Source organism: Piliocolobus tephrosceles, chromosome 5 (assembly GCF_002776525.5).
Source record: "Piliocolobus tephrosceles isolate RC106 chromosome 5, ASM277652v3, whole genome shotgun sequence".
Lineage (NCBI taxonomy): Eukaryota > Metazoa > Chordata > Mammalia > Primates > Cercopithecidae > Piliocolobus > Piliocolobus tephrosceles.
The window spans coordinates 127,073,910-127,096,063 of record NC_045438.1 but is presented as its reverse complement, the minus strand read 5'-3'; positions in this window follow the sequence as shown (position 1 = coordinate 127,096,063).

Sequence of the window (22,154 nt, the reverse complement as noted above, 5' to 3'; positions counted from 1 at the left end):
GAGCTGGCTGAGCTGCCCTGGATGGATGCGCCACAGTCCAGGCACCCAGCTCTGCTTAGTCCTCTCCCAAGCACTTTGTTACAAACCAGGCTGAGCGAGGCACACCTTTTCGCATGAATGAGCTGTGTCAGCAGAATGTTTGTGAATATGGGATTGCCGGGCCTACCACTGGCAGGACTGCCCAGCTGTCCTCTGTGAGGGGGTACAGCCTCGGCTCACTCAGCCTCAGGGGCATCCACTTCTCCCACTGCCCTGGGGAGACAACGGTGGGAGAGTTTCCCATTCAGTCCTCAAGGCTGGGGTCTGAGGGGTGTTAGGGAGGCCAGATCAGGGGGTGAAGGGGCTCCTGACCAGCTCGATATCTGGTCCAGGTGGGCAGGAAGGCCTGCTCCTGGTCCTACCCGCTCCGCAGGGCTGTGGCAGGAAGAGGCACCTCTGCAATCCAAACAGCGATTTCCTGCTGCAGGCTCCAGGCTGTTTTCTTTAGGACAGTGGCTGAAACCCTAGAGGCTAAGCTGGGTGGGGGCAGGACTGGGGAAGGATTTAGCCAGCCCCCGAACACACACACACACAGACACAGACACTCCAAACACACACCACTTCACACCTGCACGTGCACACACAAACACTCACACAGACTCTCCATACAGTCACATACTCACATACATTCCGCAGGCTCATGCATTCTACCACCCACACCACACACACACTCACACCACATCTGCACACACACAGACACACACTCACACATTTCACAGCCTGTAGCCGCCGCCACCCCTGGCCAGCCTGAGGCTGGGCTGCGGAGACTCATGCCTGTCCATTCCCGCTTCGTCCCACGCCTGCCCTGCCTTCCTCACCTCCCTGTCTTTGCCCAGGTGGCCCTTATCCCTGCCGGGCAGCAAATGGCAAGCCCTGGCTCTGGGCCCTTCCCACTCCTCGTGGTCCACTACAGGCTCCCAGGCTCTGCTTTCCAATGGCTGGGCTGAGCCAGGAGACAGCTCTAGGCCTGGCTGTGCTGTGGGCCCCCCGGGAAGAGGCCGTTTCCTCCCCAGGCCTTAGTTCCCTGTGTGTATGACGGAAGAGCGGGGAGACTGCAGCCGTAATGGTGGCCACAGTATCCGGGGAACACCTGCCTCTCTCCAGTCTTCTTTCATCTTTGGAGCAGCAGATCGGGCCACTTTTGTCCGGAAGACATCTTAAGAGGCCACCCCCGCCCCCTGGGTTGTCTAAACCAAGGTGAGCACCCCCTGCTTGTGGGAGAGAGGTGGTGAGGCCAAGTTAAGTCATCTGTGTCCAGTACTGTCCATGACCACTCAGTGACCTTGTGTGCCAAACCTAAGAGAGGTGGCCCCACGGCAGAGCAAGTAGCTGAGCTAGGGGCTGGTTTGTGAGGGGAGGGCAATCAGCCGGACCCCTTGGCCTCCGTAGTCTCCATCGGTTTCTCCCTGTATTTGGAACTTTTTTTTTTTTTTTTTTTTGAGACAGAGTCTCGCTCTGTCGCCCGGACTGGAGTGCAGTGGCTCAATCTCCACTCACTGCAAGCTCCGCCTCCCGGGCTCACGCCATTCTCCTGCCTCAACCTCCCGTGTAGCTGGGACTACAGGTGCCCGCCACCACACCCGGCTAATTTTTGTATTTTTAGTAGAGACAGGGTTTCACCGTGTTAGCCAGGATGGTCTCGATCTCCTGACCTCGTGATCTGCCCGTCTTGGCCTCCCAAAGTGTTGGGATTACAGGCGTGAGCCACCGCACCCGGCCTGTATTTGGAACTTTAACTGGCATGGCCTGTTCTCATACTCAGAGCGGGGCAAACTGAACTTCAGGCCCCGTGGCCTCCATGGCTCCAGAGCTGCCAGGACAGAACACCGCTAAGCAGCTCTGACACTGGGCTGAGCAGGTCCACCCCTGCCCCATGCCATCACCCTTAACAGCTTCACCTGCTCCCCAGGGTGATGGTCCAGTTGTGGGGGCTGGGGCTGGTCCCTGGGGTTTTCAGGCTGACTGCCACGCACACTCCTGGGGCTGAGCAGGGCGCAGCGAGACTCCACTTGTTGACCAAGCTGGGAAAACAGCTTAGCTGTCCTTGGGGCTGACCCTGGGCAAAGAGAGGTGAGGGAGAAGCAGGGACAGGAGGCTCAGGCCACAGTGGGGGAGTAGCAGGTCGTGGGGACAGAGCTCACAGACCTGGTCCCTTGTCATCTCTGTGCAGATGCTCCTCTGCCCTCTGACTTTCCTAGGCTGGTGAGGACACGCGGATGGGATGGCACTCGCAGTCACAGCCCTCTTATCACCCAAGCTGGCCTCCTCTGGAGAAAAGGTCTTTCGCCTCCTCTGGAGAAAAGCCATCTCCCAGCCCTTCCTTGCCTCTCACCTGGTTTCACCGCTTTTCCCCAGGCTGTAGCCACCTTCCCATTCACAATCCCTGCCACATCTGGGTCTGCTTCTTTCTGGGGGTGGGGCACATTTCCTCCTACTGCAGACAGATACGGGTGGAGTGGGAAGGGGTAGACACACTGTCCACCTGGCACCATCTCAGTTCTACCACCTTGAGGCCACATAGCAAAGGCCAGGGAGGCACTCTGATTCGCCCCACACATGCAACAGGCTCATCCCCGAGCCAATCACGGTGCCAGGGGATGGAGGGCTGCGGCTGGCCAGGCCTCATTGTGTGCTGCCTCTGTGGCCTGGGAGAGTGGGCTACTTGGCCACGCCTCCAGACCCTGATAGAATCAAGGAAGGGAAGCCTCCCGAAGAGGTAGGGGTGCTATAAGAAAAACAGGGGGAAAGCTAACAGATTAAAACAACAGAAGTTACCGTGGGGTCAGACTACCACGGGTGTTACAGAGAAGTCCCTGAGTAGAGGAGACCCAGCTGGAAACCTCAAGTTGTCAGGTGCAGCTCAGCACATTTAGCTGGAGAAGAGAAGGCAAGAATGGCCTTCAAGCACCTGGAGCTTGGAGAGGAGAGCGCAGCTTGTTTTCAGCCTCCAGCAGGTAGGGATAAGACCGAGAACCAGGCATAACAGAAAGGCCATTCCCAGCCCCAGGAAGGAGAGAACACTCTGCTAGCAAGAACTGCCCCAGGGAGGATGGACCGCCACAGCGGTGGGCAGGGTGGGGGCCATTCCTGTTCTAAGGACTATTCTGGGAGAGCGGGTGTAGATTAGGTCCCTGCCCAGGTATTGACAGGGTGGCAGAAAGGACAGGTGGTGGAGAGTTTTTACAGGTGGCCCCCACAATTCCTTCTAACTCAGACCTTCCATAGCTAACAACATAGACTGCGGCCATCTGATAAGAGAGAAACACAGGATTGAAGGTAGTCGGGGAGGTGGAGTAAGATGAAGAAAAGGAGACAGAGACAAGGAGGCAGACAGGAGAGTGCAGCCAAAGTAAGGCCCTCGGAGATGGAAAGGTGAAGCAGCAGGCTGCAGGCACACAACCCCCAGCCCCTCCCAAGGTCGCCCGCTGTGGGCCGTGGGGCCGTGGTGCCCCTTAGCCCAGGTCCCTCCCGGGCATGGAGACTCCCAGAGCTGGGCAGCTCAGCATTAATTAGGACCTGGCTAATGGCTCGGAAGATTGGCCAGTTCTAGGGACGCTGATGAATAGAGACCGTGCTGAGATTTATTCCTAATTATCTCATTTGTCTCCCCCCATTACTCTTTATGGCTGGGATTTATGGGACCATTAGGGGGGCCCAGCCAAGCCAGGACGAGTGTGAGCCTCGAGATGCTTCATGATAATAACAATAACAACGCTCCTCCTGGCCCGGATTAATGGAGGATTTACCTTCCTGCCCTCCCCATACCCTGTCCTTGGGACCCCAGACCCCAGCTGCCCCCATGTTCCTCTCCCATCCAGGACCCCTGGCCCTCAGCCACCTGTGGAGTTCAAGCCTGTGCCCCCTCTGCCTCCTGCTCTACCCCAAGGGCTCAAGGTAGTAGTGGGAGGACCTGATTTCAAAGGTAACACCTCTGGGACAAGGCTTGTATCAATATTGATGTGTTCCGCAGCAAGCCACAAAGGACCCAAATAAATGTGGCTTCAACTGTAAGGACGTCTATCGTCTCCTTAACTAGAAATGCAGAAATGGGTGAGCCCTGAGCTGATCAGGAAGCTCAAAGACACCATCAAGGATCCTGGCTTCCATCCTTCTGCTCCGTCATGCCCAGAATGTTGTCCATGGCTCCCCTCCTAGTCACAAAATAGCTACTGCAGCCCCAAGCATTGTGTCTTTACACATGACATCCCTCGAGAACAAAAAGAGCAGGTGGGCTGGGCGCGGTGGCTCATGCTTGTAATCCTAGCACTTTGGGAGGCCGAGGCGGGTGGATTGCCTGAGCTCATGAGTTCGAGACCAGCCTGGGCAACATGGCGAAATCCTGTCTCTACTAAAAATACAAAAAATTAGTTGGGCATAGGGGTGCACGCCTATAATCCCGGCTACTTGGGATGCTGAGGTACAAGAATCCCTTGAACCCAGCAGAGGTTGAAGGGAGCCAAGATCATACCACTGCACTCCAGCCTGAACGACAAGCAAGACTCTGTCTCAAAAAAAAAAAAAAAAAAAAAAAAGAAGTGCAGGTGGAAAAGGGGGCCTTCTCCTTCCTTACCTTTTACCAGAGCAGGGAGGGAACAATTTCCAGAAGCCCCAACAGGCTTCTACTTACATCTTTGCCCAGATTGGATCATATTCCATCTTAGGTCGGACTCCTCCAGAAGCTGACTCTAGACAAGAATTGAAGTGCAAACAGTTTGCTTAGGAGGGGGTTCCAGAAAACACCAGTAAGGGAGTGAGGAGTGTTATCAAGCTGGTTACCACTGTGGGCAACTGGACATGTGCTTCTGAGGGAACTGTGATATTTGCACAGCAAACCCATGGTCACCAGTTGAGGACTGTTCCCAGCGGGGAGTGTTCTCCGGCGCTCCTACCCTGCTGGGCTGTGGAAGAAAAGCCCCCAGAGGCAGAAGGGGGCCAGGGTGCTCCTCCCTGAGAAGGACCAGCGAACAGGTAGGCATTAGCAGAACCTGCCCTCACCCACCAAGGGGAGTGATGACTGATGGTGAGATGAACCCAACTCACTGTTGGGCAGGGAGAAAGGAGCGAGCTTTAGGGACTCAGCCCCAGGGTCTGCCACAGAACTCCTCCCCACCTCGTCTCCCCTGGACTCTGCTACCCAGGCCAGCCACAGGGGACAAGCTTCAGTGTGAGGTGAACATGGGAACAAACCACATAGAGAAGGTGCGTTTCAGCCCCTGTCCTGTTTAGAGGGTTCATGTCAGAGTCCTCTTCAAGAAGATTTCTGGAAGCCACTGTGTGAAAGTTCTGTGAGCTTCCCATTAGCCAGAACTCAGTCACATGGCCACATTCAGCTGCAAGGGAGGTGTATTAGTCCATTCTCACACTGCTGTGAAGAAACACCTGAGACCGGGTAATTTATAAAGAAAAGATTTTTAAAGGATAATTGATTCACAGTTCTGCATTGCTGGGGAGGCCTCAGGAAACTTACAATCATGGCAGAAGGCAAAGGAGAAGCAGGCACCTTCTTCACAGGGCGGTAGGACAGAGTGAGTGCAAGCAGGGGAAATGCCAGATGTTTATATGTTCATCGTCAGCTCTCGGGAGACTCACTCACTATCACGAGAATAGCACGGGAGAAACTGCCCCCATGATCCAATTGACTCCACCTGGCCCCACCCTTGACACCTGGAGATTATAGGGACGGTGGGGATTACAATTCAAGATGAGATTTTGGGTGGGGACACAGGGTGATTAGATATGAGGGGACAGCTAGATGTCTCAACTACACTACCCAACAGCCATTTGCCTCTTCTTTTTTTTTTTTTTTTTTTTCTTTTTGAGACAAAAATCTCTCTCTGTTCCTCATGCTGGAGTGCAGTGATGCTGCAGCCTCAACCTCCCAGGCTCAAGTGATCCTCCCACCTCAGCCTCCCAAGTAGCTGAGACTAAGGCGTGCACCATCACACCCAGCTATTTTTTTATATTTTGTAGAGACAGAGTCTCATTATGTTGTCCAGGCTAGTCTTGAACTCCTGGGCACAAGTGATCCTCCCACCTCAGCCTCCCACAGTGCCGGGATTATAGGTACGAGCCACTGTGCCTCACCTTCTTCCTTTTTTTTTTTAACAAACGCTTCATTTAATTTACTCTTCTCCAAGTAGCCATGAGATTCAAAGAGAGCAGACCCCAGCTCCAGGGGATGAATCATGATTGCCTAAGCCAACCATGGTGGTCTCACCACCCCCCCGCCGTCAGTGCCTGGTTTAGGAATGAGCATATGACAACATCCTAGCCGATGAAACATAAGAGTAAAACTCTCCAGAAGCTTCTAGGACATCAGGCAGGGACATTCCCATTTCTGCCCTAAGTAGTTGTTGTCCGTAACCCAGACAGAACAAGCCGCCTTGGACCTATTGAAGGCAGCCAGTCTAGGAGGTCAAGATAAACTCCCAAGGACTCCAGAGTGGAAAGCAGAAAGCTATCTACTCCTTATGACATCTTCACCCCTGAATTAACCAACGCTGGAGCTACACTATCTGTGAACTTCCTGGGATAGAATCATTCTTAAGTCACTGTAATTGGGTTTTCTACTATTTGTAGCTAGAAACGTACTGACTGATGCCCTTCCTTCTCTTGGCATTAGTTTATCTGTGAGACGAATGGAGGGGTTGCCCTAAAGTCTCACTTTCCTGGTAAGGAATTCAGAGAGTTCTGTGTCTACCATGTTAGTGACAGAAATCCTGTGCAAACCAACTTAAGCACAAAAGGAATTTATTGGCTCTCATGGCTAGAAGGAACACTCTGGTATTTGTAAAATTAAAGAAAGAGCTTCAGGAATCAGGATTGGAGCTGGGGACCCAGTGCCACTAGGATTCTCTCTTTGTCTTCTTCCTTCTGTCTCAACTCTGAGATTCCCTGTGTGATGGCCTCAATGTCTCCTATTGAAGATAGATCTCCTCCACATTGGTGAGTGGGGAGAAAATGAGGTGAACAGAAACCAGAGATACTGGCAACCCTGGTGAGAGAAAGGACCCTCTGCATAGTTTCTCAATCCCAGGACAGGACACTGGATGGCTCTCTGGGATCACATGCCCATCCTCTGGATGGATCAGTGTTGCATTGGATAGATTGATCCAGAGGTAAACAGCCTGGGTCATCTGTTTACCTCTGTTGGAGAAGGAGCTTTGGTAATTGATGACTTCATCAGAACCACATGGAGGGGAAGAGGAGCAGTTCCCAAAGTGTGGGGTATACTGTTCTAGAAGAAGCAGGGAAGCATTGAGAGGACAAAACAAAAACAGATGCTCAATACACATCTCGTTCCCCTAAACGCAGAGGCCCCAAGTTATTTATTTATTTATTTATTTTGAGATGGAATTTCACTCTTGTCCCCCAGGCTAGAGTGCAGTGGCGCCATCTTGGCTCACTGCAACCTCCACCTCCTGTGTTCAAGTGATTCTCCAGCCTCAGCCTCCCGAGAAGCTGGGATTACAAGTACCTGCCACCACACCTGGCTAATTTTGGTATTTTTAGTAGAGACAGGGTTTCACCATGTTGGCCAGGCTGGTCTCGAACTCCTGACCTCAGGTGATCTGCCCACCTTGGCCTCCCAAAGTGCTGGGATTACAGGCGTAAACCACCACGCCCAGCCCCAAGTGATTCTTTTCTACTAAAGCTGCCTTGCATCTTGCAGTATATTGAGTGAAAGCAACCCTGCTACCGAGAGAAGGGCTTCAATTCTATGTGAATGGTGACCCTTGAAGTAGGACAATGTGACATCCTGAACTTGATAATACCTTGAGTTTGGACCACAGGTGGGTGGCTGAGCCATAAAGGAGGCCTGCCACCTCTTGGGAATCTTGTCCTAAAACTCCAGCCAAAGAGGGTATTCCATTTTGGATGATGAATCTATCAGTTGGAGCCAGTTAGGACAATTCAGAGTATTCCAAATTGTGGGGGGGGGGGGGGGGGGGGGGGGGAGGTTGTTAACATGGGGGAATAGGTTACATTCCTATTGTAACCTATGCCAATGGTATGATGAGGCACCCCAGAGATTAGCAATACCAGCAAGGGATAGAGAGAAAATAGGAGGAGGTAGTGTTAGGTGTTACCAGAGCCCAGAAACCAGAACCATGTGGAAAGAGCTAAAATCACAGTGGTGAGGGGGCTGCCCAGCAGAAGCTGTGATTGTGGAGGGCGGTCTGGGGAAGCTGGAGCCGCAGAGGAGACAGTTGCTTCTGGAGAGCCCACCCAAGGCAGAGAAAGGGAGACAAATGCCCTGGCTTCTCCCTTCCTTCTAGCTTGTGAACTCCCTCCAGTGGCCCCACTGGCTGAACTCAGATGGAAACCAGCTGAAATAGGAGCCTGAGAAACGGAGGCTGCAAGGGCCATCATCCCTGTGGTGCAGAGCATAGCAGACAAAGGGCAAGGAATGGGTCTGAGGACACATAGGCAAATGACAGACACAATGGCCAACTGACCTGCGGTGCACATGTTTGTGTCCCCTCAAAATTCATATGTTGACACACTAAGCCATCATAGGATGCTATTAGGAGGTGGGGCCTTCAGGAGGTAATTAGGTCATGAGGGTGGATCGCTATGATGGGATGAGCGTCCTTATAAAAAGAGGAAGAGAGCAAACTCTCTGCTTTCCACCACATGAGGATACAGTGAGAGACAGCCATCTGCAACTGGGAAAACAGTCCTCAGCAGAACCTGGCTATGCTGACACTAGACCTCAGACTTCCAGCCTCCAGAACTGTGAGGAATAAATTTCTGTTGTTTATAAGCCACTCATTTGTTACAGCAGCCCATATGGACTAAGACGGGGCCCCATTACATCCTCTGCCTTGCAAAGCATGAAGGCCACCAGAAGCATTTTCATGAAGCCTGTTGACATCCCAGTTCTGGAAGCTCGGAGCCCCTGAGTGACGACAGTGTCTGCACATTCCTCAAAGTCCCACGTGAGCCCATCTTCTGAAATGTCCTTACCATACACATTCCCAGTTGGGGTCACCCTGTTGTTTTGCCGTCTCCAGATCCAGCCTGGGGCGGCAGTGTTGCTGCCAAAGCCCCAGCATCCAGCTGCAGGGAAGGGAAGGAGAAAGTGGGAGCCCTGCAGAGGAGGGGCAGCCTGGGGTGCCAGCGCAGGGTTACACAAGGGAAGCCCTTTGATGACTTTCTACCCCCACCACCACCACACGCCAAGACATATTTTGGGCAGAATGAAAATGAAAGCAAAGCACAGCATATCAAAATTTGTAGGTTGCAGCCAGGCGCGGTGGCTCATGCCTGTAATCCCAGCACTTTGGGAAGCCGAGGCGGGTGGATCACTTGAGGTCAGGAGTCCGAGACCAGCCTGGCCAACATGGTGAAACCCCATCTCTACTAAAAATACAAAAATTAGCCGGGAGTGCTGGCATGCACCTGTAATTCCAGCTACTTGGGAGGCTGAGAGAGGAGAATCGCCTGAACCTGGGAAGTGGAGGTTGCAGTGAGATGAGATCGTGCCATTGCACTCTAGCCTGGGCAGCAGAGCGAGACTTCGTCTCAAAATAAATAAATAAATAAATACTGTAGGTTGCAGCTAAAACAGTAGAGGGAGATTTGTACCACAGAATCTTTTTATTAAAAAAAAAGAAAGAGCCGGGCGCGGTGGCTCAAGCCTGTAATCCCAGCACTTTGGGAGGCCGAGACGGGCGGATCACGAGGTCAGCAGATTGAGACCATCCTGGCTAACACGGTGAAACCCCGCCTCTACTAAAAATACAAAAAACTAGCCGGGTGAGGTGGCGGGCTCCTGTAGTCCCAGCTACTCCGGAGGCTGAGGCAGGAGAATGGTATAAACCCGGGAGGCGGAGCTTGCAGTGAGCTGAGATCGGCCACTGCACTCCAGCCTGGGCGACAGAGCGAGACTCCGTCTCAAAAAAAAAAAAGAAAGAAAGAAAGAAAGGCTTCAAACCAATGATCAAAACCTCTACCTGACAAAACTAGCAAAAGAAAAGCAAATAAACCCCCAAATAAGCAGAAAAACAAATATTGAAGAACAGAGCAGAAATCAATGAAATAGAAAACAGACTAACAATAAACCAAATGAATGAAACCAAAAGCCTATTCTTTGAGAAAAATCGATAAAATGTATAAACTGCTAATCAATCCAAAATTACCTGTAAAAACATTTACAATAGTATCAAACACTATTAAATACTTAGGAATAAATCTCACAAAAGATGTGTAAGACTGGGTACACTGGAAAATTAAAATATATTGCTGAGCGGAATTAAGTAAGAAATGGAAAGATATACTGTGTTTATTAATCAAAAAAATCAATATTGTGAAAATGTCAATTCTGTCCAAAATTGACCTGTAGATTCAGTGCAATCCCTGTCAGAATCCAGCAGGATTTTACGTGGAAATCAATAAGCTGATTCTAAAATTTATATGGCGAGAAAAAGGATCTGGAAGAGCCAAAATACTCTAAAAAGGAAAAAGTTTGGAAGACTGATACTACGTGATTTATAAAGCTACAGTAATCAAGACAAACAAATAGATTTGCAAAATAGAAAGTCCAGCAATGGACCCATACATATATGATCAATTTATTTTCTTTTATTATTATTATTATTATTATTATTATTTTGAGATAGCGTCTCACTCTGTTGCCCAGATTGGAGTGCAGTGGTGCCATCTTGGCTCACTATAACCTCTGCCTCCCAGGTTCAAGTGATTCTCCTGCCTCAGCCTCCCAAATAGCTGGGAATACAGGTGCACCACCACGCCTGGCTAATTTTTTGTATATATACATATTTTCTTGAGACAGAGTCTCGCTCTGTCACCCAGGCTGGAGTGCAATGGTGTGATCTCGGCTCACTGCAACCTCCGCCTCCTGGGTTCAAGTAATTCTCCTGCCTCATCCTCCTGAGTAGCTGGGATTACAGGCACCCACCACCATGCCCAGCTAATTTTTGTATTTTTAGCAGAGACAGGGTTTCACCAGGTTGGCCAGGCTGGTCTCGAACTCCTGACCTCAGATGATCCACCCGCCTTGGCCTCCCGAAGTGCTGGGATTACAGGTGTGAGCCACCACGCCTGGCCAATTGTTTTGTATTTTTAGTAGAGACGGGGTTTCACTATGTTGGCCAGGCTGGTCTTGAACTCCTGACCCCAACTGATCCATCAGCCTCAGCCTCACAAAGTGCTGGGACTGCAGGCATGAGCCACCGCACCCGGCCTTGATCAATATATTTTCAACAAAGGTGACAAGATGATTTAATGGAGCAAGATAATCTTTTCAACAAATGGTCCTAGAACAATTGATTATCCATCTGCAAAAAAAAAAAAAAGAACCATACTTTGCACCATATGCAAAAATTAACTTAAAATGGACCATAGGCCTAAGTGCAAAATCTAAAACTATAAAACTTCCAGAAGAAGCAAAGGAGAAAAATATTTGTGACTTTGGGTTTGCTACATATTTCTTAGATGGAACAACAAAAGCATAGATCTTTTTAAAAAATTGATGGATTCAACTTTATCAAAATTAAGAACTTCTATTCTCCAAAAGACACTGTCAAGAGAATGAAAACATAAGTCACGGGCTGTTTTTTAATTAAGCCCAAAGATGGGGAGACAGGAAAAGGAGAGACAAATATAGTCCATACTGAGTGTCACCAACAATCCAGACTGCAGTCTTCTGTTTTAATCTCAATCCCTTTTTCTGATTTGCCACCATGGCTCCTCAGGCTGGAAACAATCTCACTCTTGGTTCCCAAAAGCACTTTCTCTGACTGCTGTGATTCAGTGAACCTTGCCCTTTGCTTTCTATTACTTGTGCATTTGCCTCACCTCTGACCATGCTTTAAATCACCTTTGTATCTCCTTACCTGCTCAATAAATATTTGAATTAAAAAAAGAAGAGCCACCTTGGGCCTATTGAAGGGAGCCAGTCTAAGAGGTCAGGAAAAGCTCCCAAGGACTCCAGAGTGGAAAGAAGAAAACTATCTACTCCTTATGACATCTCCAATACTGAATTAACCAACCCTGGAACCACACTGTCTCTGAACATCCTGTTACAGAATCATTCTTAAGCCACTTTAGTTGGGTTTTCTATTATTTTTAGCTAGAAATGTATTGACTGATGTGCTTCCTTCCCTTAGCATTAGTTTCTCTGCGAGACGAATAGAGGAACTCTCTAAACTCCTTACCAGGAAAGTGGTAAAGAATTTGATATCTGATAAAAGATTTGTATCAAGAATGCATTAGGAACTCTCAAAACTCAATAAAGAAAACAAGCAACCCAACAAAACTGGCAAAAGAACTGGACACTTCAGCAAAGAAAAAATACAAATGGCAAATAAACATAGGAAAAGACGTTCGACATCATTAGTTATAAGGGAAATTATAATTAAACCCACCATGAGATACTGACCACACCAAATATTATTGAGGCTGTGGAAGAATTGGAATTCTCATATATTGCTAGTGGGAATGTAAAATGATATGATCACTTTGAAAACATTTTGGCATTTCTTTCTTTCTTTTCTTTTTTTTTTTTTGAGACAGAGTCTCGCCCTGTTGCCAGGCTGGAGTGCAGTGGCGCAGTCTCACCTCACTGCAACCTCTGCCTCCCAGGTTCAAGTGATTCTCCTGCCTCAGTCTCCCAAGTAGGTGGGATGACAGGCACGTGCCACCATGCCCAGCTACTTTTTTTGTATTTTTAGTAGGAACAGGGTTTCCCCAGGTTGGCCAGGATGATATCAATCTCTTGACCTCATGATCCACCTGCCTCAGGCTCCCAAAGTGCTGGGATTACAGGTGTGAGCCACTGTGCCCGGCCAACAATTTCTTAAAAAGTTGAACATACACCCACCTCATGACCCCCATTCTACTCCTAGGTATTTACTGAAGAGAAATGAAAGCACTTATCCCTATAAATATTTGTAGACAAATGTTTATGGCAGTGTTATTTATGATAGTCAAACTTCTAAACAGCCCAATATCTTTACATTTGAATGAATAAGCAAATTGTGGTATATCCATACAGTGGAATAGTATTACATAGCCATTAAAAGGGAAAGAAATACTGATACATGCAACAACATGAATGTGTCTCAGTTATGCATCTCATTAGATTCACAGATGAAACTAATTATGCCTACTGAAGGAAACCAGAGAAAAAGAGGTGCATTCTCTATGATTCCAGTTTTGTGAAATTCTAAACAGTACAAACTAATCTATTGCACAGAAAGCACATCAGTGGTTGCCTGGGGTTGGAGGTGGGGTAGGGAGAAACATAAGGGAGGGACCACAAAGGATCACAAGGAACCTTTTGGAGGTAATGGGTATGTTCACTATCTTGACTGTGGTGATGGCTTCACGGGTGGATACGTACATCAAATCTTATCAAATTGTATACTTAAATATGTGCAATAAATGGCTTTATATCTCAATAAAGCCATTTTATTTTATTTTTTATGAAGTATAATTTTTTCTTTCTTTCTTTCTGCACATAGCTTGCTTTTAGTTCTTTTTTTAAAAAAAAAAAAAAACAGAAAAATTTATTTCCATAGGTTTTTGGAGAACAGGTGGTATTTGGTTACATGAGTAAATTCTTTAGTGGTGATTTGTGAGATTTTGGTGCACCCATCACCCAGGCAGTATACACTGAACCAATTTGTATTCTTTTATCCCTCATCCCCTCCACCCTTTCCCCAGAGTCCTCAAAGTCCATTGTATCATTCTTTTGCCTTTGCATCCTCATAGCTTAGCTCCTACTTATAAGTGAGAACATACAATGTTTGATTTTCCATTCCTGAGTTACTTCACTTAGAATAATAATCTCCAATCCCTCCAGGTTGCTGCAAATGCCATTAATTCATTCCTTTTTATGGGTGAGTAGTATTCCATCATATATATATATATTTATATACATATGTATGTGTGTGTGTGTGTGTATGTGTATATATATATATATATGTATGTCCCACAGTTTCTTTATCCACTCGTTTACCAATGGGCATTTGGGCAGGTTCCACATTTTTGCAATTGTGAATTGTGCTGCTATAAACATGTGTATCCAAGTATCTTTTTCATATAATGACTTCTTTTCCTCTGGGTAGATATTCAGGAGTGGGATTGCTGGATGAAATGGTAGTTCTTTTAGTTTTGTTTGTTTGTTTGTTTGTTTGTTTGTTTGTTTGTTTTTGAGACGGAGTCTCGCTTTGTGGCTCAGGCTGGAGTGCAGTGGCACCGTTTCCGCTCACTGCAACCTCTGCCTCCCAGGTTCAAGCCTCCCGAGCAGCTGGGATTACAGGCATGTGCCACCACGCCCAGCTAATTTTTTGTATTTTTAGTAGAGACAGGGTTTCACCATGTTAGCCAGGACGGTCTCAATCTTCTGACCTCGTGATCCACCCACCTCAGCCTCCCAAAATGCTGGGATTACAGGCGTGAGCCACCTCACCCAGCCAGTTCTTTTAGTTCTTTAAGGAATCTCCACACCGTTTTCCATAGTGGTTGTACTAGTTTACATTCTCACCCACAGGGTAAAAATGTTCCCTTTTCACCACATCCACACCAGCATTGATTATTTTGTAATTTTTCGATAACGGCCATTCTTGCAGGAGTAAGGTGGCATTGCATTGTGGTTAGGGATGATTTCACAGAGAAGAACTGAGGCAGAGCAATTTAATGGAAAGGTGCGATATGGAATAGCGCATGAGCACTCAAGTTCGGACTATCTGGCCCAGCTCCGCTTGTGTTGGACATTATAAATGACACCATGACGGACATCCTTGAACATAAAACCTTCAAGCACATCTTGGATCATTTCTTTAGGGTAAATTCCTATATTTAACTTGACCTCTTAGTACCTCAGTTTTCTCATCTGTAAAATGGGATTAACAATGATGCCCATATCAGTGGGTTGTGGAATTTAATAAAACTGTCTGTGCCTGTGTATGTGTTACTTAGAACAGTTTCCCACACCTAGTAATTCCATGTTACCAAAAGCTGGATGAATTCGAGGGAGACAAAAACACAGATGTCCCCATATTCCTGTGGTATTGGCGGATGGTTTCCAGCTAGATTGCCAGCTCCTGGAACTCAGTGACCAGGAAGGGCACACAGCCCAGTGTAAGCCTGAGGAGGGACAGGTGGCAGGAGGCGGTGTTAACAGAGGCAAAAGAGAGCTCAGAGAACCCAGCTTGTCTTCTGGGCAAAGTGTCTGAAACAGAGAAAATCCAATTGTTGTGATCACATATTTTTTCCCCAAATTTCATGCTGGTAGAATTACTGGCCAGTAATTACCTAGCAAATTAGAGAATCTACCAGGTCCCCAATTAGGTACCCAAGGACATAATTGGTCCCTAATTAGAAAAAGTTGCCAAATGGGAACAATTATCTCTGTTCTCCATTTCGTTTCCTCCCTCCTCCAGCCAAATCTCTCTGCTTCCTTTCCCCAGTGGGTCTTCCTGCTACCCCTTCGGGGTTGGGGGATGGAAGGAGGGAGACGAAGGCTCGTGCCAGTCACCACCAGTAGTGCCCACCTTGGAGGTCGTGCTGGGCGCCTCTCCTTTGCATTCCCAGGAGCCCCAGGCACTCCCCACGTTGCTTCCTAAGGGGTTGTTTACTAAACTATAGGTAAGGGTTAGTCTTATTTATCTGTCTGTCTCCTGACCTAGGTCAGGGCCTGGCTTAGAAATGATTGCTGAAGTGCAAGGATGGCTCCGGGCCAGAGTGACGGTGCTGAGTGCCTCCCTCCATTCAGAGAGTACGGGACTTACTGCGCAACCCTCTCTGACCACACACTGCCATGGCCCAGCAATACCATCCTGCCCACACCTGGCAGGAGGTCAGGCAGGAGGCATAATCTCTACCAGCCTCCTTCCTCCTTTGTTGCTCTGAAGTTGGAACTATCCCTCTGAGTGGAGGGAATCAGGAAAAGTTTCACAGAGCAGCTGGTGTTTGGTTTGGGAAATTTGAAGTTCGGAGGAAAATCCAACATAAGCAGTCGCAGAAGGTCAGAGATGGCACCTCTGGGCAGGAGAGGAGCCTTGTCCAGCTGAATGATTGGGGGAACTCAGAGAAGCAGCCAACGGCTGGGGATGCGACAGAGGGACCACCAAGGATTGTGGGTTTCCTCGCGGAAGCACCAGGGAACTGTCCAGGTCAGAACTTCCTGGAAGGTGAAGTCAATTGGTGCTCATAATAGCATCAAGAGTAAAAAGATGAAAGGCAGAGGAAGCAGGCATATGGCAGCTGCAGTAGGGTGAACAGACACTAGAGAAAAGAGGCCATCAGGGCAGCGATGGCCCCAAGCAACTCTGATTAGATAGCAAGGGCAGAGGGGGGTTAGCAGAAGATCAAACCAAACACCTCATCTTTTCTCATAGTCATGTCCTAAAGAAATGATCCAAGATGTGCTTGGAAGTTGTACATTCAATGATGTCCATCATGGATGAAGGGAGTGGTAAAAAGAGTAGGGACGGCCAGGCATGGTGGCTCACGCCTGTAATCCCAGCACTTTAGGAGGCCGAGGTGGGCGGATCACCTGAGGTCGGGAGTTAGAGACCAGCCTGACCAACATGGAGAAATCCTGTCTCTACTAAAAATACAAAATTAACTGGGCATGGGGGCTCATGCCTATAATCCCAGCTACTCAGGAGGCTGAGGCAGGAGAATCGCTTGAATCTGGGAGGTGGAGGTTGCAGTGAGCCGAGATCGCGCCACTGCACTCCAGCCTGGGCAACAAGAGTGAAACTTCGTCTCAAAAAAAGAAAAAAAAAAGAAAGTTATCCAAAAGCAGACGTAGAGAACAGGGTGCAGTGGCTTAAGAGGGCCTTCCACGAGAGCACCACAGGATAGCATCACCCCGGGGTGAGCAAGCCCTGGTGGTACAAGACAGCCTTGCAGGGCCCCGAAGTCCTCATGACCAGGTCCAGTCGGGTGGGGCTGGGGGCAGCAAGTCACTGATCCCAGAACTGGGAGGGGCACAAGAGGAAGTGGGGCCCCCTCCACACCCACTGTTCCCTCTTCCATCTGCCTCCCACTCCCCCACCTTCCATTCCAGAAGCTTCCAGCAGGAAGGTCTTTCAGGCTTCTCTGAAGAGGGGACTAATTAAACCTTAATTGACACAGCACTAATTAACTTCTTAATTACACGGAACCACATGATTAGCCACGCAGCAGACACTAATTGTTCATTAGGAGGCAGCCCCCTCTGTTCCCCACCCCTTTCCTAGGACCTACCAGTGAAGGTGCCTGAGGGGCGCAGAGTTGGTGGCAGCCCCACCACCCAGCCCAGTGCCCGAGCCCAGCCTGCTCCAGAGCCTCAGCTGGAATAGCACTCGCCGCCCTGGCCTGAAGCTAGCTGCCCTTCCATAATCATGACACAAATGATCACTGAGCATCTTGGATCTTGGCCTTTGCAGCCATCCTCCTTCAAAACCCCCGGCCCAGATCAGGAGTAAACATGTGCTCCAGAGCACTGAGCTTCCTCCTCCCTAGGGTAAGGGGACTCCAGGACAGGCCCAGCTCACACAGTGAGAGGGAACCAGCCTTCTCGAAAGGCCACTCACGCCAGTCGCCTCCCACAGCTGAGAATGTTGAACCTCCCGACGCCCAACGGAATAGGCCTCTCCCACGTTGAGGAGACCGGCTCCACAAAATTGAGAAATACACCCGGGAGGTTCGCACTGCGAGTGAGGGGTGGAGCCAGGTCCAAACAGGCCGTCTCCAAAGCCATGCTGCTGTCTCCTGGCACGGCAGCCTCCTGCAGAATTTGCCGGGTCCCACCGTGTTGGAAACTGGGACCTGGACTGGGAAGGGGACTTGCCCCTTCCATGGAGCCATCTGCCCCCCAGCAACACAGCTTAACTTCTCGGCAGAGCCAGGAGCAGGGAGGGCCCCAGGGAACAGCAGCAGGCTGCCTGGGCTCAAATTTCAGCTCTGTCCTTCCTAGCAGTGTGACATTGGGCAAGCTACTCAACCCCTCTGTGCCTCAGTTTCCTCCTCTGTACAATGGAGACAAAGATAGTACCCTCTCTATAGGCTTGTTGTGGGGATTGGATGAGCAAATGCATGAAAAGTACTCAGAGCAGTGCCTTCTTTGTGAGCAGGTGCTCCACGAGGTGGCTGTCACTGTGATCTGGAATGGGGGTTGTTCATACCTCCAAGCCTGTCCGCAGATTTGAGTCTCCCGACCCCTCTCTCCCACCCTCAGATTTCCTCTCCTCTGTCTAGCCTTGGGGGCCACTCCCAACAGCTCCGCCTTCCTTGTGTCTAGGCTGTCACCTCCGGCTCCTGAGACTCTGCTCCTACCTCTCTGTACACCTCCACAGCCAGCCTGCTCTGCTTCCCCAAGGTGAACCAGCCCTAGCCATTCCATGTGTGCACACAGACGCCCCAGCCCATCCCACCACGAAGGGTGGGCAGAAAGGGTGCAGACGCTTCATAGACCAGTGATCACGCGTCTTGCTGCTCCCGAGACAGTCCCAGTTGTCGTGTGTTGCCCTGGTGTGACCTTTAACAGTGTCCTCTTCCACTTTCAGGGTCTCCTTATCTGGACAATAAATGCTGCGATCCCTCCTTGGGTACCACCCCGCCCCAGCGCGGGGTAAGTGCTGTGCTAGATGCTATTCACACCAACCCCGGAGACACCCCAGCCTGGGAGGTTGCATTGTTGTCCCCACCTGACCAAAGAGGAAAAAAGCAAAGGCACAGAGATGAGGGTGGAGGAGCTCCCCAAGCCCCGACACTAGGAAGGGGAGGAGGTGGGATGCCAACCCGTGTCCCAGGCCTCGGAAGCCATGGCGCTTCCGCTCCTTCTCCACTTTGCCCCCTTCTCTATGCTAGCAAGAAAGAAGGGTGGGTGCATGGGTGAGGAGGGCTAGAGAGGTTATTTGTGGGGTGGGGGGACAGGAGGTTATTTGTGCGGAGCTGTTTGCTGAATGTCAAAAACTGCACTACAAACAGGAACAGCCCATGAAAAACATTGAGGGGAAAAACCTATGGTCTCTCCAAGGGGCGGTGAATGGGCTTGTCGGGCCCTGCAGAGTTTAAAGGACATGAGGCAACAGGGATATTAAGGCCGGTTTGAGGGGAGCCTCAGCGTCCTGGCCCACAGTTTATTCCTCATGTAGACATCTCCAGGAACCAGCCCTGGGGTGCGGCAGCGCTGGCTTCAGGGTGGAGCGGGCAGAGATTTGCTCATTGACCCCTCACCAACTCCTCCATGCTCCTCACCTGTCCAGGTCCCTTTCCAGGGATCCAGGCCCGGTCTTCACGGCCTGAGCAGGAGGACCCACCTCTTCCCGAACTGGGTCAGGCCCTGGCTCTTGGTGGGGGAGGAGGCAAGGGAGGTGAATCAGATGCCCAGCTCTGGCCCCTGCCCTGAGCATGCTGTGGGCAATGCCAGCCACTCCCACTCCCCACAGGTCCCTGTTGTCACTGCAAGAGACACAGCAATTAGGTCAGCGGCCCCTCCAGATGCTCACCCCCTTCTCATTAACTGGAAATTGTGACAGTGTAGCATGGAAAGCCCTCTGGGTGTGTTTCCCATCTGTTGCTCTATTTCTAACAGAAGCTGCACATCCCTCCTGGAATTCCTGTACCTCCTCTCCTTTTCTTATCTAGGCCCTTGTTGTCCTTGGATGAGTTACTGAGTCTCTCTGCACCTTTTCCGCCTCATCTCTAACATGGACATAACCGTGGTCACCTCCCAGGGTTTGCAGAAGGCTCACTGGGATAATTCATATAAAGCATGTAGCACAGGGCCTGGCACAGCGCAGGTACTCAGTAAACGGAACTACAGTTTTTCAAGGCTCAGCCCTAATCCCTCTTCCTACAGGAGGCCCTCCTTGACTGCCCCAGCCTTATATGGGCATTCCCTCCTCTGCCTTACACTGCCTGCTCCTTGGTGCTTGTCACACCCCGAGGTATGTTCCTTTGTTGTAGTTGTACACCTTATCACAACACTCACTGGGGCTTACTGCATGCCAGGCACTAAGTGCTTTACATCTGTCAACTCATTTAACCTGATAGCATCCCTTGAGGCAGATACACTATTATTATCCCCATTTAACAGAGGAGACAATGAGGCACAGAGAGGTTAAGTAATTTGCCTGAAGTCATACAGCAAATAAAGTGGTAGACCCAGGTCAAGAGCCCAGTCAGTCCAACTCCAAAGTCTATACTTTTTTTTTTTTTTTTTTTGAGATGGAGTCTTGCTCTGTCGCCCATGCTGGAGTGCAGTGACGCGATCTCGGTTCACTGCAAGCTCCGCCTCCCGGGTTCACTCGATTCTCCTGCCTTAGCCTCCCTAGTAGCTGGGACTACAGGCGCCTGCCACCATGCCTGGCTATTTTTTTTGTATTTTTAGTAGAGACAGAGTTTCACCAAGTTAGCCAGTCTCGATCTCCTGACCTCGTGATCCACCCGCCTCTGCCTCCCAAAGTGCTGGGATTACAGGCGTGAGCCACCGCGCCTGGCCCAAAGTCTACTTTTAACCTCTACTGTAATCATGGAATTGATACATATTTCTGGGGGAGAGGAGGGAGGGATGTAGTATACACATATGACAAGTACCCACGGGCTTGTGGAGTTTCCATTTTCACTGGCAGGTACACTTAGGGTACTGCACAGGTGCTGTGATGTGTGTTCACAGCATGTGTACAGTGTGTGTGCAGAGATATATCTAAATACAATGTTGTATGTGCAGAGATCTCAGACGCCATTTGGACAGCGCGTGCACACTTGTACAATGCATGTACGTGCACCCAGTGTGTGATTCTGCTGGGGGTTTGTAGGAGGGCACGTCACAGTCCTTTGTGTAGCTGTCATTCTGCCTTAACAACAGTTAAGTGCTGGGGAGGGAAGTGGAGTAGGATTTATTTCCCCTTCTTCAGAGATTGAGATGCCGAAGCCTGGAGAGGCTACATGCCTAGTTCCCCATGTAGGAAACTAGGCTTCCTTCTCCATGATATCCTGCTCACCACGTGTGAGGGGTGCAAGCACCGTGTGACACATGTGCACATCTGTGTGTACACACCAAGCACACCTTGCATATGTGTGTCAGCAATGCATAGGTATTTGAACAATGCCTTCGTATGTGTCTTCGGGTGCACAGAAGATCTACGTGATCTGCGGGTGATGACTGTGTGCACACATGCAAGCCTGTGTGTATACAATGAGAGGTGTATGTGCATGCATACATAGGAGGAAATATGGGGGCTGAAAAGGTTGCAAAGTAAAAACAGCTGGATTCCAGTCCTGTGTCTGTTGCTGCCTAGCTGTGTGATCTTACACAAGTTGCTGAATCTCCCAAGGCTCAGTTTTTCTGTGTCATAAAATGAGAATGACACCTATTTCAGAAGAGTTGGGAGGAGCAGAGTTCGCAGACATAGAGCTCATAGAGCACAGTAGGCGCTCCATGCATGTGTGCTCTCTGAGAATGTATTTGTGTGCATGCGTGTGTGTGTGCTATGCAGGCTGTGTATATGGAGCAGCATGTATCTGCAGAGTGTAGAAGTGTATGGGGACGCATAACAGGTGAGCGTGCATGTGCGTGTGTGTGACTACGCATGTGCTTTGTGCACAGTGGGGGAGTGCCCAGGCTGTGGAGTTACGTGTGGAGTGGGGGGTGGAGGTGCACAATGGTATGACTGTGGCATGTTTTGCATGCCATGTGTGCATGGGGCAAGGGGGCTGTGCCCAGGTCCCTTATTCTAGGTGAGGCTGGAGTCGAGGGGCCTGGCTGGGTGGAACTGGGTATCTCTGGCTGTCAATCCCGTGCTGGGTAGGGGTGCCCCCGCCAGTGGTGATTGAGCCCCCACTCTCCCACCAGGCCTGCCAAAATACAGCAAGACAGGGTGTAATTACCGGCACTTACCGCGGCCATTACCCCCCTCGCTGCCGCGCGTGACACACGACCCGTCAGCTCCGCGTTTGCACCATTAAGGGGCCTCATTAGCATCCCGGCTCAGAAGCAAAATTACCCTCACTGCTCATTTCAAGATGTCATCAATTTTAATTTAGGGCCCAAAGATAGTACAATGGGAAGGCCCTCCCCGGCCCGCGGCACGTGGAGAGAGAGGAGGGGTGGGGGAGGAGACCGTTGCGGGGGAGTCGGGGCGGAGGGG